We start from the raw sequence: 17,086 nt of genomic DNA on the forward strand, positions 1-17,086 counted from the left end.
TTTTCTGTGGGTTTGCAGTAGAGTGAAGTGCTGAGGTACCCATCCTTGATGGACATGCATGTGTCCAAGAATAGACAGGTGGTAGAGAGTAGTCCATGGTGAGTTTGATGGTGGGATGAAACTCATTGATGTCACTGTGTAGTTGTTTTAGTGACTCCTCGCCATGGGTCCAGAGGAAGAAAATGTCGTCAATGTACCTGGTGCATAGTGTTGGTTGGAGGTCCTGCATAGAGAAAAAGTCTTGTTTGATCCTGTGCATGAAAATGTTGGCATATTGGAGTGCAAATTTGGTCCCCATGGCTGTTCCATGTGTCTGGATGAAAAGGTGAGGATGTTGTGATAGACAATAAAGTGGATGAGTTGTAGGATGGTGCTCGGAGATTGGCAGTTGTTGGTGTTGAGTACTGAGGCTGTTGCCGCGATGCTGTCATTGTGGGGGATGCAGGTGTAGAGTGCTGAAACCTCCATGGTGACGAGGAATCTTCCCAGTTTGACTCGTCCTTGGGTGCTGAGTTTCTGTAAGAAATCCGTAGTGTCGTGACAGAAGCTGGGGGCCCCCTGTACAATGGGTTTCAAGATGCCTTCGACATAGCCAGAGAGGTTGTCACACATGGTCCGATTGCCTGATATGATGGGGCATGTGTTGGCTTTACATATGTTTGGAAGGCAGTAGAAGTCGCCTTCACAAGAAGTATGTGGGATGAGGGTGCGTAGGGAGATCTGAAGGAGTTGATCCAAAGTCCTGATCAATGTGTTTAATTCACGAGTGTGCTCTTTGGTCACATCGGCCAGTAGTTGCCTGCAGTGTTCCTGATTGTTCAGTTGTCAGTACACTTCCTTGCAGTAATCTGTTATATTTTGAATGACCCTCTCCCCCAACCCAACTCACCCAAATGCATACAAACACATATAAATTTATGGGATGAATTTGTACTTGCAGAATTACATTTTGCTTTGCTCAAAAACTGCATTAAACCATGTAAGATTCTGTAAATCTGTTTTTTTTAGATTAGAATAGTCTGACAACTGTGACACAGACAGTCTCGCACAGGGCACCTCGCACCTTAAATGCTTTATCTCGGCTGACATTTCACCAATTGTTAAAGTTCACTTGGGAATGTAACTTTAAAAGTTCTGCGATTTACATATGAAAGAACCGAAACCAACATGGTCATTCTAAAAGTTGAGAGACTTAACAAAGAAGCCAGGTCTTTTTCAATATATAATTTCAGTTACACCGCACTGTAAACCTTTGCTATAAATTCTCTGTCTTCCGATCTTATACTCCACAGCCACCTGATGAAGGAGCAGTGCTCTGTAAGCTAGTACTTCCAAATAAACCTGTTGGACGACAGCATACATTAAGGACAGAAGGGTAACTAGGAAGAGAATAGGGCCCTCCCAAAGACAGGATCTTGACCAGACGGGCCAATGGGCTGAGAAGTGGCAGATGGAGTTTAATTCAGATAAATGCGAGGTGCTGCCTTTAAACAACCACCAAATCTTACACTTAATGGTTAGGTCCTAGGGAGTGTTGCTGAACAAAGAGACCTTGGAGTGCAGGTTCATAGCTCCTTGAAAGTGGAGTCGCAGGTGGATAGGATAGTGAGGGCGGCGTTTGGTATGCTTCCCTTTATTGATCAGAGTATTGAGTACAGGAGTTGGGAGGTCATGTTGCAGCTGTACAGGACATTGGTTAGGCCCCTGTTGGAATATTGCATGCAATCCAGGTCTCCTTCCTATCGGAAAGATGTTGTGAAACTTGAAAGGGTTCAGAAATGATTTACAAGGATGTTGCCAGGGTTGGAGGATTTGAGCTATAGGGAGAGGCTGAACAGGCTGGGGCTGTTTTCCCTGGAGTGTCGAAGGCTGAGGGGTGACCTTATAGAGGTTTACTAAATGATGAGGGGCATGGATAGGGTAAATAGGCAAAGTCTTTTGCCTGGGGTCAGGGAGTCCAGAACTAGAGAGGGCATAGGTTTAGGGTGAGAGGGGACAGACATAAAAGAGACCTGAGGGGCAACTGTTTCACACAGAGGGTGGTACGTGTATGGAATGAGCTGCCAGAGGAAGTGGTGAAGGCTGGTAGAATTGCAACAATTAAGAGGCATCTGGATGGGTATATGAATAGGAAGGGTTTGGAGGGATATGGGCCAGGTGCTGGCAGGTGGGACTAGATTGGGTTGGGATATCTGGTCGGCATGGACAGGTTGGACCGAAGGGTCTGTTTCCATGCTGTACATCTCTATGACTCTATGCCTTACAATCCTATAATCACTTCTTGCTGTAGATTTAATTTCATTTCTTACTGGGAAGGCAACCCTACCCCCTCTACACATCTGCCTTTTAAAAGCACTTTTATCCTTGGATATTTAACTTCCAGCCCCAATCTCCTTGCAGCCATGTCTCTGTGATGTCCACAACAGTGTACCTGCTAATTTCAATCTGTGCTGAGAGCTGATTTACTTTGTTTTGTATACTGTGCGCATTTAAGTACAACACCCTCAGTCTTGCATTGTAGCAACCCATTTCTCATAGTTGTCCCTAATCTGCAGTGCCCGAAGTTAGATTCCTGACCCATTCTACACTTTCTTTGCTATTACTTGTTCTGAAAACTTTAATAATCTCTCCTGAGCCCTTCTTCCCTTTAATTTATTTGCTATTTTTCCATGCAACTGTAGCCATTCCTGACTATTTAGTTTAAAGCCCAATCCACATCCCTAGTTATGTGATTTGACACGATTATGGTCCCAGCATGATTCTGTTGGAACCCTTCCCAATGGAACAGCTCTGTCCTTCCCCAGTACTGATGTCAATGTCCCATAAATTTGAACCCATTTCTCCCACATCAACCTTTGAGCCACGTGGTTACCTGTTCTTGCTGAATCTGTGCCAGTTAGCTTGTGTATCAGGTAGTAATCCTTATGACCTTTTAGTTCTGCTCTTTTTAATTTAGCCACTAGCAACTCATATTCCCTGAGCAGAATTTTTCTGTTTCTCCCTATGGTGTTGGTACCTATGTGGGCCATGACATCTGAATCTTTCCCCTCCCGATTGAAGTCCTGCTGCATCCCAGAACCCAGGCGCCAGGCAGGCAACACAGCCTTCTTGATCCTGGCCACAGGATTCTGAATTTTGCATTTCCTGTTTATTTCCCCTTCCATTTTACTTCATTCTCTCCCTTCCATTGTCTCGCAACATGTCAGTGTGAAGCCTATTGTAGCGTCAGCTCAGTGAAATGCTTTGGCTAGAAATTGATATTGGCAATGGAATCAAAGCTAACTTCCTTCAGGGTGAGGTGAGGGTGCAATTTTTATTCTGGTATGGATGCCTCCCCCCCCCACCACCCCGGCAACCAGATAAGTCTTCCTAGATCTATTGATTGAGATGCATTCTATATCTGACCTTCATTTGCTATGTTGCTGGTTTAATTCCGTTCACATCAGTTTTGGGGATGGTGCTTTGAGATACACAAGGGAAGATAGTGCAGTGCTTTTTTTCAGTAACCTGGCTCCTTACTGTGGGACTGGAGTGTTTGAGTTATAAAGGGAGGCTGGATAGACTGGGACTTTATTCAGTGGACCATAGGTTTTTATAAAATCATGAGGGTCATAGGTAAGGTGAATAACAAGGTTTTTCCTTAAGCTGGGGGAGTTAAAACTAGAGGGCTTTTTTTTGAGGTGAGAGGAGAAAGATTTTGAAAGGACCTGTGTGGCAACTTCTTTACACAGGTGGTGGCTTGTATGTGGAATATATTGCCAGAGGAAGTGATAGATGCAGGTACAGTTACAGCATTTAAAAGACATTTAGACAGGTACATAAATAAGAAAGAGTTAGAGGGATATGGACCAAACATAGGCAAGTGGGGCTAGTTTAGTTTGGGAATCTTGGTACAGATGAGTCGTACCGAAGGGTCTGTTTCCATGCTCTATGATTCTATGACTGCCTCCTAAAACAGAGCATTCACATATCTCTTCCCCCTCCCTGATGTATTTCAGTGTTCAAAGCTCAGACTCCAGCTCATCAACTCTAAGCTGGAGTTCCTCAAGCAACCAAGACTTGCTTCAGATGTGGTCACTCTGAACCACAATGGGCTTCAGCAGCTCCCACATCATGCAGTTATAGCTGACATTGCCTGGCCCAGCATCTCTATTTTCATTTCTTAGTTCTTAATTTGAGAGTTTTTTAAAGTTTTCTAGTCTTTTAGTTTGTAATCTATAAATATTTCTTCTGTTTACCTTCAATCTGAAAGATAGTGAAATTAGCAACTATTGCCAACTGCTGAATTTAAGATTTTCCTGTGATTTCACTCAACCTTTTGTGTTGGGCCCCTGATCCTGGGCTCCGGTTTACCCTGTTTAAAAAAAGTACTCTCAAACTGTGAACCAAAAAAAGATCAAACAAACAATACCTCTTCCCCATTGTACTGAATTCCCACACTGCCTCTGAAGTTTCTGAACTATAGACTGATGCACACTGTGTCTCACACGGGATGTGATCTCTCCTAACTGACCATGCAAAGCTTACTGAGGATGGTGACCGCTGTCCTAGATAGAGACCTGGAGAGTAAGCGACAAGCTGGAGCCTCCATCTAACCACTCTGTCTTTCATGTTGGCAACTGTCGCTGTCTGGTCTCTGTCCAGTGCGAGGGAGAACAGGAAACGGCATACTGATGGAATGCAAATGTATACACATAGGCCTGTCACTGCTCATGGAAGAGATTGTTGCCTCATCATTGAAAAACTGGTTGCAGAATCAGACATTTTTTCTCCACATTGAGAATCTCACCTCTTCCGATCTCGCCCTATTTTCCGAACTGACTGACTTTGCTTATGTTATTCAGAGGCTGGGAAGATTCCACCTGAAGCGAAAACCGAAATTGCTGGAGAAACCCGGCAAGTCTGGCAGCAGCTGTGGAGAGAAAACTGAGTTGATGTTTTGAATCCAGTGACTTTTCTTCAGAAGGTAGCCATGATGTGGAGGTGCCTGTATTGGACTAGGGTGAACAAGGCCAAAAGTCACATGTTGCCAGGTTATAGTCTAACAGATTGATGTGAAATTACAAATTTTCAGAGTGCTCCACCTTCGACAAAGGAGCAGAGCTCCAAAAACTTGTGATTTCAAATAAACCTGTTGGACTATAACCTGCAGCTGTGTGACTTTTGATCTTCTTCGGAAGATTCTACCCAATTCTGTTTTCTATTCTTCCCACCAAAATGGACAACTTTATGTCAGACTCCATTTGCCATATCTTTGCCCACTCACTTAACCTATCCATATCTTTTTGTAGACTCTTTATGTCCTCGTTACAACTTACTTTTCTACCTATCTTTGCCATCTGCAAATTTGGTGATCATGCCTTCAATTATTTCACTTAAGTTGTAAATATTTGAGGTCCTAGTACCAGTACTTGTGGCACATCACTTGTTACATTTGTCAGCCTGAAATAGACCCATATATGCCTATTCTTTGTTACTATTAGCCAGCCAATCTTCTATCCATGCCATTGTGCAACACTATATACCATGAGCTGTTATTTCCTGCAATAATCACCTTATTAAAAGCCTTCTTAAAGTCTAATAACACTACATTGATTGGTTTCCCTTTTATCCAAAGTTCATATTACTTCCTTAAAAGCTCTCCAATAAATTGTTCAAACATGATTTCCCTTTTAAAGAACCAGGCTGACTCCGATTACCTTGAACTTATTCTTGTGCTCAACCATAACTTTAATAATAGTTTTTAACATTTTCCCTATGATAAATATAGAGCTAATTAGCCTGTACTTTCATACTTTGTGTCTTCCTTTTTGAATAAAAGTTTGAATAATGGTATCATTTTCTATCTTCTGATCTAATAGGACCATCCCTAAATCAAAAATTGGAAAACTGGAAAACTGGAAACAATGCATTTATTATCCCACTTCTTTTAAGATCCTTAGATGAAGTCTGAGCATTATCTCACAAAAAAGCAGAGAATCAAATGTCAGTTTGAGACCAACCACTGGTTATTTTTTACTACAATCAAGGTGTCATCATCTGTGTTGATCTGCATATCTTCATGTACTGTCTTCTGGAAGCCTACCATGTAATATTAATTCCTGTTATCTTTGCTTCCCATTGTTACATCTTCGCCTGATGTTCGCAGCTTTCCTAACACTGTCTGATTTGTTCATTGTGTAAGTAATTTTGTTAATTATTTGCCTGTAGCTTGGCAGAATTATACATTAGGTACAAAATGTAACTCATTGTGTGATTTCTTCCCGGATACAAGTGCTCACTGCCTCTTCCTCTTTATCTGCATGAAGAATTTTAATGTTCTTTCTCAAATGCTTTCCTCATTGACCTTCCTGTTTTCACTCTGAACAAACTTCAGCTTCTAGGTATTGATCCAATGACTGGGTATGTTCTGACTTTCAAAGAGTGACTCATGTGTTGGGCATTCAGAAGAATTTTGGATTGAGGCATCTTGATAATCAGTGATGCATATGAATTCCAAAGCAAGTCTTAAACCTGTGATAAATGAATTGTCTTGAGTTTATCACTTATCTTCATCTAGGTGACTGACTCAATTTATTTGCAGCACTCATCTTGATTTTGAATATGAAATAACTCATTATCCCTCAATTAGGATACCAATTAGCTACTAAATGAATGACTTGCCAATTCACCAAAGTAAAAGACAGGTAACATGTCACGTTGGAACAACTGTTGGTGCTAAGATCATAATAATCACTAAATGAAAGGATGTGAGTATGCAAACATGAATAGTTATGAATAATAATGGAGGTTTACGAATAGACATAATTCCTTAAAATGAATTAGAGGTTGTAAAGACAATTCAGGCATGTTACCATAATGCAATACTAAATGGATCACCGATTATTAAATTACACTTGAAATCCATCTCTGATCTAAATTGGTGAAATTAGTCTATAATTGAATCCCTGAGATTCCTGATAGATTAATAAGGTTAAATAACCAGTCCATTGCATAGATTATTGCTAATGTTAGAAATGTTTCAGTATTTTAAATGAGTGCACGCTTGTGAATAGAATGGTAAGGTCAACCTCCTTTCATTCTTTACTTCTGAGTTACTTTATAAAATCATAGAACACAGAAGGAAGCCAACTGTTTGTGCTGCCTGTCCTGTGCTGCATAGTTGAAAGTCCTTTTGCTCTGCTCTGTCTTCATAGCCCAATAAAATATTTCCATTTCAAGAATGGGTGTCTGTGTGGAGTTTGTACATTCTCCCCGTGTCTGTGTGGGTTTCCTCCAGGTGTTCCAATTTCCTCTCACAATCCAAAGATGTGCAGGTCAGCGAATTGGCCTTGCTAAATTGCTAGTAGTGTTAGGTGCATTAGTCAGGGGTAAATATAGGGTAGGGGAAAGGGTCTGGGTGGGTTAATCTTTGGAAGGTCGGTGTGGACTTGTTTCCATACTGCAGGGAATTTAATCTCATCAAAAACCTGCTTCTGTCGTATCTGCAGACATCCAATATGATGTTTTATTAGTTAATCAAGTTGATGATTTTGAACACCCCTATTATATCTTCTGTTAGATCTTCTCTACTTTAAGGAGAATCAAGTCCAAGTTCTCTCATTTCTCCATGAAACTGAAGTGGCATACCCCTGATATCACACAAATCTCCTCTATATCACATCCTTCCTCAGTGTACTGTCAGAATTGGATACAATACCCTGAGGCAGGCTTGGAGGAAGGAAGGGGACATTTAATTGGCTTAGAAAGTGTAAGCCTGACTGCTGCCTATCCTCTGCCCTGACTGCTCAAGTGCCCAACAGATACTTTATATGGTCATCAAAGGAGGTGACAAGAGTCTCTTGCCAGCTGACGAACCAGCAGATAAGAGCCCTGTAACTTAGATTAAATTCAATGCAATATTTCACTTGTCGTATTCCATCACAATCTTTACCTCTAAGTAACCACTAAAAGGTGCAAAATTGCTTTGTTCATGCAATCGTCATTATTCCAGATTTTGGTCTTTTTGAATTCCTCTTAAAGGAGAAGACCACCCATAATATTACATAGAGATTGATTACGTAATGCACTCCTTGGAATGTCTTGTTATCTCCCGTGCTGTAAGGAAATGGTGATGGAGACACAGATATACAAGCCTACCTGATGATTGAAAACTTCCTTCAATGTTGATCTTTTGGTTGAGGGGAAACCTCATCATTCTAATGTTTGTGAATATTTGGAATTGTGTGTTCCAGCCTGTTGTGGATACTTCTTGTTGAGTATATTTCAGACAAATTTCAGACCCAGAGGAACAAAGAATATGGGGAGCAGATGGAAGAATGGACACGAGGCATTAGGTTAACCAAGGTCTTGTTAAATGGCAGAGTAACCTTGTGGGAATCATGTGATTTACTGTTTATTAAGATCCCAAAAGACATTGAAATAGCGGCTGGATGTGGGTCACAACACCTTCCTGATATTGCCCCAAATCATTCACTGGTGGGAACGTACACAAATGACCTTCCTTCCCCAGTTCAATTAAAGTTCATAAATACCAATTTAAGCACCTGAACCAGGACAGATGTTGGGCAGGGGAGAGCCTTACTGTACCGGGGGCAATGGTAGGCAATCTATGGCATGCGTGCATGCAGGCAATAACATGGTGACCAGAACTGTACGCAGTTTGCTAGCCATGGCATAACTAGAGTTAGGGAAGAAAGTGAGGACTGCAGATGCTGGAGATTAGAGCAGCTGAAAATGTGTTGCTGGAAAAGCGCAGCATCCAAGGAGCAGGAGAATCGACGTTTCGGGCATGAGGGCTCATGCCCGAAACATCGATTCTCCTGCTCCTTGGATGCTGCCTGACCTGCTGCACTTTTCCAGCAACACATTTTCAGCATAACTAGAGTTAGCTCCATCATAACCTCCTTGAATTTTTATTCAGTGCTTTGACTGATAATGGAAAGTGTACCATATGTCTTTCAACCTCCCCCATTCTACCTCCCCTTCTTCCCGCCCTCCCCACCCTGCCCAAGTCCCTCCTGCTGCCCAATTCCACTGGATGGATTTCTCTGTGACTTTGAGCACCACTCTGTCAAAACAATTCGGATCCTGTTTGTTGGCCTCAGGGCTTTTCACCTAAAGTCTAGAACTTGAACACTAGCCCTCACCCTATCACTAATGTATCAAATGTTTCTTTTATTTTCATATCAAATTTTGGATGAGAAAGTTTTGACAGTGTTGCAGATAAACAGAACATTTATAGCTCATGAATAAATTGTATGGAAGAGCAGTCCACAGGTTGACCACCTCTGATTGAAGAAATATACTGGAGGTCAGCAGCTATTTGATTGTGGAGCCCAGTCCTTACGTTACTCCATCTCTATGTGTACATTTTTCATCTGGAATCTCAATGTCAGTGGTGACCAGGGGCAGAAATCAACCAACCAGTTGACTGTATATTTTTCAGATGAGGTGCTGTTATTAATACATTGACATTTGGGCTTAAATACAAATAATATTGTGGCATAAGTTACTTTCTCATGATAGAATCACAAATACAGCTTAACGTGTTTGAGAACCATGTCTGACTGTATCTACAATGTCCGACTGTATCTACAATGTCCTAGTACTTAATGTGTCACCTGGGCAAACATCTAATCTTGAATGATCTAGGTTTGATATTAGGATATGCCTGTAAGGATATGTCTGTTAAGTTTGTATTCTTTGAGATTTCTTAAAATAATGAAAGCAACTCTAGGTGCATGTATATACACAGTTTTTAGAAAAGGAATAATTGGAATGTCCGCTTTGGCAAATCCCGTCTTTATGTGGTTTCTGCATTCCTTGCGTGACACAAATTTTAAAATAAATTTTGTTGCAGACGTCTGAAACTCTGATGCACGTTTTTACCTGTAACAGTACAAGACTGTGCTGAGACCACAGGTAATGCCATTTCCCTGTGAAAGCTATTAACAATAAACTGTCTGAAACTTTATCACTTTAAGTGATCTAAACTTGTATAAACCTATTTTTATGGTATTGACATTGGAAGCAATTTTGAATGATTAACCTCCTCCAAACTTAATCATCCTGATTGTGAGCTGTTATGCATCTTGTTGCCAAAATTGCCTTGAACATAAGCCTGGAAATGACAGTGATAATTAGAGGCCTTTTAACATTTTCTCTTAAGTGAAGTCAAACCTATTAATGTGAGTCCCAGAAACACTTTAATCGAAGGTAGTGTCATAATTGACCCATTAACTGCTACATTAAATTGTTTCAATGGAAGTTGCAAGCAGAAATACTGGTTGCTTTTACATTTTCTACTCTAATAGTAGAATTTGGAATGTATTGTTGTAACATAGCAAAGTGGTATACAACATGTGAAAAGTTGCTGTCTGAACATTGAGGTAATGGGAAAGGTGGAGTGTGGTGTGGAGGTTGTGGGCTGGATAGGTCGGGTAGCATCTTCTATGGAAGGACAAGCTGGATAAAAATTGGCCTGCCTCATCCATAGTTCTCTTTTTGACTTCTGAAAATAAGGCTGAGAAAATGTCAGACCCATTGCTAATCCTAGCTGTAATGTAGCTCAAGTTTTACTCTTGCAGTTCCATCTGGATCCCTATTTATATCATGAAACCTAAATCTTGAGCCTCTTTGTTCCACTGTTCACTTACTTCTCAAAGTTATAATCATCATTCTTCTCACTGAAAAGATTACAATTGTTCCTATCTTCCCTGTAATTGTGTTCCCAAATCTATCTTCCCTTTCTATGCTAATGTCCTTTTTAATTCATCATTCACACTCAGTTCTACAGTCATCCATCTAGGCAGTCCCGGTGCAAATTCCTTCACTATCATCCTTGTCCACAGAATTAAGACATTCTGATTAAATTTGACCTATGAATGATGTTTAACAAAGTTGATATCTTTACTGTCTTCTATCTCCATGTCATTACTGTTACTTGGTTTTGCTCTTGCCTCCTAACAAAATTCCAGTAATGGAATCATCCATCTGGCACCTTGATTACTTGGAATTATCACAAGGTCTCATCCTTTTTAACACATTGCACTTTAATGATGTTTTCTGTTGACATGGTATCAGGTTTCATGTGTGCTAACAACATCTGACTCTGTCACTTAATGATCACTCTTGACTCTATGACCATGACTAATTCGTTTAGATGATTGTCTGACATCAAGTCATGGATGAAGCAAAATCCCAGTCAACCTGAGGTCCAACTGCTTGTATCACACCCATCCCTATGCTTATCACACATTTGATCTGTTGGTCTCGTGCTGATAACAGGTTCATAGAACATGTCTTTGGAGGTGCAGTTGTCATCGGTCTGCCTTACATGAACCAAACAATTGAGTCATGACTTGAGAAAGAAGTGTTCGTTTTGGGCTTTGTGAATATACAGCAAAATAAAAAAGCCGAAGTATTAGATCCTGTCAGTAATCTGACATATAGAGATAACCTTGTGCTGTGGTGCCTTGATTTTCCATTCTTCCTGCATTGCAAAGATTTAATCTTGCGTATTTAGCACCATAGTTAACCAAGGGCAAATAACTCAGAGTCTGGCCTAAGTTTTCTAGTTGTAACACCATGTTCAAGAGCGTTACATTATCGTACATAGGATAACTGAGAGCAGTGGTATATTAATCTCATTAGTATCCTGCCCTGTCATAACATAGTAAGTGGTATTCTGGCCTATAATAACCTAATAAATGGTATCTTGACCTGTAATAACCTAAGAAGTAGTATCGTAGCCTGTTCATGCTGCAGTATGTACAAGGGTTTATAATACAGGTAGTTCTCCGATAACACGTGTTTTTTAAACCTGACTTGTCCATAACGCGACTTGTGAATTGCTCACCGTTTTTTAAATAAAGTGAACTTGTGTTACACGATTCTCATCCCTGGCACGAGGTGTCATGGTGCACGGAGGACTGGATGGCTCCTTGGCATTACGTGGTCAGTCGGCTTGTGCACTTTCTCATGAAGAGCTTCATGAAAGGTATTGTGAAATGTTCATGCGAGTGGACTTGGAAAAGTATCACAATAGTGTCTCTACAGCCTGAGGACAAGAAGCTGGGAGCAATTTGTTAATTTTAAAAAAAATTTAAAGGTTTGGGATAAGAGTGAAATTTCATTGGCATTGACGAACCGTAAAAGGACAGTGTAGCAGAGCAGTTTGAAACTTGGCTTTCTTGTTTGTATTAAGAGCTTTTTTCTCTAATATTAAAAAATATGTTAGATGTTAAAGAATATTTGCAGACTCATGTGAATCTGTTTCAGTGACTAATCACCAAGGTAACCAACTGCAAAGAGAATGCCAGTACAGGGGCTTGGACATGGTCAGTCAGGAAGCACTGCATATAGTGGGTGAGGGAGAGAAAGGTGGATGGCACACTGTTACTTTTGGTGCATGTGTGGAGATGACCTGAGGGGGTGAATAAGACTTGCAGAAGAGATTCAGGGTTAGTCAAGGTCAGTGTTAGTGAAGATGAGAGTGAGTGGGGAAGATGTTGCAGGAAATAGTGGGTACAGTAGCAGAGAGAGAATGAGTGTGAGGTATCAAAGAGAAGATAATGGCACCTTCACTGGCAGAGTGGAGAAGGTCATTGATCTTCTGCCTACATTCTCTGCATTCCTTCAGACGGAAGAGACTGCACTGGCCTGGATGGTAACCCTAGTCCAGGCTGGTGTTCTCTGTTGGCCTGGGAGAAAAGGACATTCTGTCTCTGCATCACCCCATCCCCATCAGCAGCATCTCCATGTCCCTGTCCCCAAAGAGAGGCACCAATTTTCTATTGCCAGCCACATCCAGCACTAATGTCAGGGACCATGCAGGGCAGCTTCAGAGTGCTAGCTCTTCTCTGGGTGCACAATATCTTTTTTAAAAACTGTGCTGTACCATGGATGTTGGTCAATTCCACGATATCCAGGAAGTTGTTTTGGAAATGGCACATGGTATGATGGTGCCAGAATGTGTGAGAGGAGCATCAAAGGATGGGGTAGGTAATAAATCAGGCACGTTTTGGAAAATGATAGATGTCCTCAAGCATCATGATGTGAAACCCTCTGAACAACTTGACAAAACTGACATATAACAAAAGAAATTAAGATTCAGCCCTTGATCTATCAAGGCAGGTTTCATTCTGGGATCCAACTTGTGCAGTGTTACCATCGAATAGGATCAGGAGACTGGCTAGAATGTAGTGCAGCTAGCAGGTAGAGATGGCAACCGAGAGTAATCAGTCAAAGATTCGAATGAATTGCACTATACATTAGCATACAATGGGTCAGTTATAACATTTACTTAGACACTGCCAACGTTGATGTTAGGCTAACTACCATTTTTGTTTTGATTTTTACTGGTATTTTTAGTGGTTCGCCCCAACCCTGTTTTCCCCCATAGGTCCAGTTCTTTCTATTACACGATTATCTATAATTGCGTGATTTTCCCAAGGCATCCCGCGGGAATGCAGCTCTGACATTTTCAAAGAACTGCCTGTCGTGGTACCTTTGTTTTTACTCAGCTCAATTTCTCTTCATATACCGTGCATTAATGAATAGCAGAGCTGGAAGTCTACAGATATTGAATCACGCTACTGACATTATAAAGGCTGCAAATTCAGTTCAACCCTGTTAAGGGTGCAACCTCTGCCAACCTTGTTGAGGTCAACATAATAAGATGGAATGTGGCTATCATTTCTTGACCTGTTTGCAGTCTTTGGCATGATTTACTACACAATCCTTCCCTGATGCCTCTCTAAGAAGTCCTCGTCAGTGAGCCATCTGTAATTGCTTTTATTCCTGCTCCTGTGTTGTTACCTCTGGTTGCCCCCAAGGATCTATCCTTGTCCTCCAGCCCTCACCTCTATTTTGCACGTACACACTCCCCCCTCAGTGACATCATCTGAAAACAAAGTGTCAGTTTCTACATGCATCCTGATCAGGCCTTGCATTCTGTCATGAGAAATCATGAGGGGCATGGATAGGCTAAATAGGCAAGGTCTTTTCCCTGGGGTGAGGAGGTCCAGAACTAGAGGCCATACGTTTGGGGTGAGACTGGAAAGGTACGAAAGGGACCTAAGGGGCATTTTTTTCTGTAGAGGGTGGTGCATGTATGGAATGAGCTGCCAGAGAAGGTGGTAGAGGCTGGCGCAATTACAGCAGTTAAAAGGCATTTGGATGGGTAAATGAATAGGAAGGGTTTAGAGGGAAATGGGCCAAATGCTGGAAAATGGGACTAGATTAGGTTAGGATACCTGGTTGGCATGGACGAGTTGGACCAAAAGGTCTGTTTCTGTGCTGTATATCTCTACGACTCTGTCGCTCAGCCCCTTCATTGTGTTTATAGTGTTGGACTACTTGTCTGACATCCAGTACTGCATTAGTAGAAAATTCTTCTAACTAAATCTTGGAAAGACTAAAATCACTGTACAAAACCCTTCACAAACTCTTTCGCCTAGTTGCCAAATCAATCACTCTGTATGGCAAAAGTTTGAGGTCGAAAGAAGCCTGTTGTCATTTTTGATCTTGAGATGATCTTCTGATCTCACATTTATGTCATGACAGAGATTGTCTCTTTTCATTTCTGTCCCATCACTTGAGTCAACTCAAGCAGATTGCAGATTTCAAGCACAATGAGCAGGCAGGACTTTATTTAATTTGAATTTTTTAAGTTAGTTAGATTTTTAAGAATGATTATCTTTTGTTGTGATCCCAGCTGATGATACTACTCGACAAGTCAGATCTCAAACTGAAATCTGCCTTGATCGATCATACTTTTATTTTCCTTTTGTTTTTAATGAGATGGTCCCTCACTGTGAAACATAGGCAGATTTGGTTTTCACCCAAAGGGCAAAGGGTGTTTTTGTGACTGTACACCACTGGACTCAGGCTTCCAATCGGTTTTGGCACTGGTCCCTTCCTGCCTGCTGGGTATATTATGATCTGGACATGGTCATAGGAGGTTTGATCACTAAGTTCACTGATGACACAAAAATTGGTGGTGTGGTAAATAGTGAGAAGGAAAGCCTTAGACCACAGGATGATATAGAAGATATGGTCAGATATGCGAAACAGTGGCAAGTGGAATTTAATCCTGAAAGATATGAGATGATGGATTTTGGTAGGACTAACAAGCCAGGGGAGTACATTGAGTGTAAGACCCTGGAAACTACAAAGGTTCAGAGGGACCTAATTACGAGGTTCACAGGAAGGCAAGATTGCAGGTACATAATATGGTTAAGAAATTATATGGAATACTTGCTTTTATGAGTCAAAGCATTGAATACGAGGTCAAGGAGTTTGTAATGGAGCTAACTTCAGTTGGACCAGAGCTGGTGAACTGTGTACAGTTCTGGACACCACACTATAGGAGGATGAGGTTGCACTAGAGAGGATGCAGACAAGATTCACAAGGTTGTTCGTTTTGGGTCCTGGGACTCTTCTTCAGAACTCCACGGCCATTACTATATAGTTAGCTTGATTGACTGATATCAAGTGGACTTGAAATGTTAACGCTGCTTTCTCTCCATGGATGCTGACTGACCTTCTGAGTTTTTCTAGCCATTTCTGTTTTTGCTTCTGACGTTCATCATACGCAGTTCTTCTGAATATTTTTTTCACCAGGTTGTTGCCTGAGTTGGAATGATTCAGCTGTGAGAAAAGACGAGATAAGCTGTGTTTGTTTTCCTTAAGGCCGAGAAGGCTAAAGGGACAGGCATGCGTGGGGGAACTGATTGAGATGCACAAAGTTCTGTGGGGCGTAGATAGAGAATCACCTTTTTCCTTAGTAGAGGGTTCAATATAGGAAATACATTTCTAAGTTAAGGAGCAGGTGATTTAAAGAGTATTTGAGGAAAATTCTTTTCACCTTGAGGGATCTCGCTGCCTAAAAGGGTGGTAGAGTCAGGAACTCTCAAGACATTTATGAAGTATTTAGATGTGTACTTGAAATGCCATAACATAGCAGGCTATGGGTTAAGCACTGGGGTTTAGAATGGGATTAGAATAGATGGATGTTTGATGACTGGTGTGGACGCGATGGGCCAAAGGACCTCTTTCTGTGCTGAAATGACTCCATGACTCTAAATTATTCTAAACTGAAAACAAGCTAATCTCCTTCAACGTTTACACTGCCTATCCAGGGATTACAAAGTTAAAAATCTCAACATCAGGTTATAATCCAACAGATTTAATTGGAAGTCCATTGGTTTCAGAGCTCCGCTCCTTCATCAGGTGGTAATGGGCACCTGATGATGGCACAACCACCTGATGAAGGAGCAGTGCTCAGAAAGCTAGTCCTCTCAAATAAACTTGTTGGACTATAACTAGTTGTGTGATTTTTAACTCAGTAGAAATGTTAGTGCACTGTCCAGACCTGGAATGTTTGGTTAGAAGTATGCAGGTGAGAAAGTCTAACTTATCAGTATTGAAAATATTCACGTAAAAATACTCCATAGGACAGAAGCTGGGGGGAATCAGTTAAGTTGAACATTATTTGATGTAGAGATCTAAATTCTTTGGATTTGAATCACTGAAGTGATGGTGTTGGCGAGTAGGCTGAAACTTCATTTTTTAGGTCATAGAGTCAATGTACAGCATGGAAACAGACCCTTCATCCAACCTGTCCATGCCGACCAGATATCCCAACCCAATCTAGTCCCACTTGCCAGCATCCGGCCCCTATCCCTCCAAACCCTTCCTATTCATATACCCATCCAAATGCCTCTTAAATGTTGCAATTGTACCAGCCTACACCACATCCTCTGGCAGCTCATTCCATACATGTACCACCCTCAGTGTGAAGAAGTTGCCCCTTAGGTCTCTTTTATATCTTTCCCTATCGCCCTAAACCTATGCCCTCTAGTTCTGGACTCCCCAACCCCAGGGAAAATACTTTTCCTATTTACCCTATCCATGCCCCTCATAATTTTGTAAACCTCTATAAGGTCACCCCTCAGCCTCTGACGCTCCAGTGTTTTAAGATTTTCTGTCTTTCGTATCGAGGTAGGTTTTTTCAGTTTTGATCTTGTGTAATAAAATTCTACACTATTGTTAAAGAAACTCTGCATCCTTGTGTGACTAT

At 41.3% G+C, this 17,086-nt stretch overlaps 1 protein-coding gene across 2 annotated transcripts in view; it reads left to right on the forward strand.

Annotated features, from left to right (window-relative positions):
- The window catches only part of crppa (CDP-L-ribitol pyrophosphorylase A), a 259,642-nt gene that overhangs the window by 44,939 nt on the left and 197,617 nt on the right, over window positions 1-17,086 (forward strand). The window lies entirely within an intron of this gene.

The sequence above is a fragment of the Chiloscyllium plagiosum genome, unplaced genomic scaffold (genome assembly GCF_037043375.1).
Source record: "Chiloscyllium plagiosum isolate Xiang-an unplaced genomic scaffold, Cpla_swu_hap1 HiC_scaffold_5, whole genome shotgun sequence".
In the NCBI taxonomy this organism is placed as follows: Eukaryota; Metazoa; Chordata; class Chondrichthyes; order Orectolobiformes; family Hemiscylliidae; genus Chiloscyllium; species Chiloscyllium plagiosum.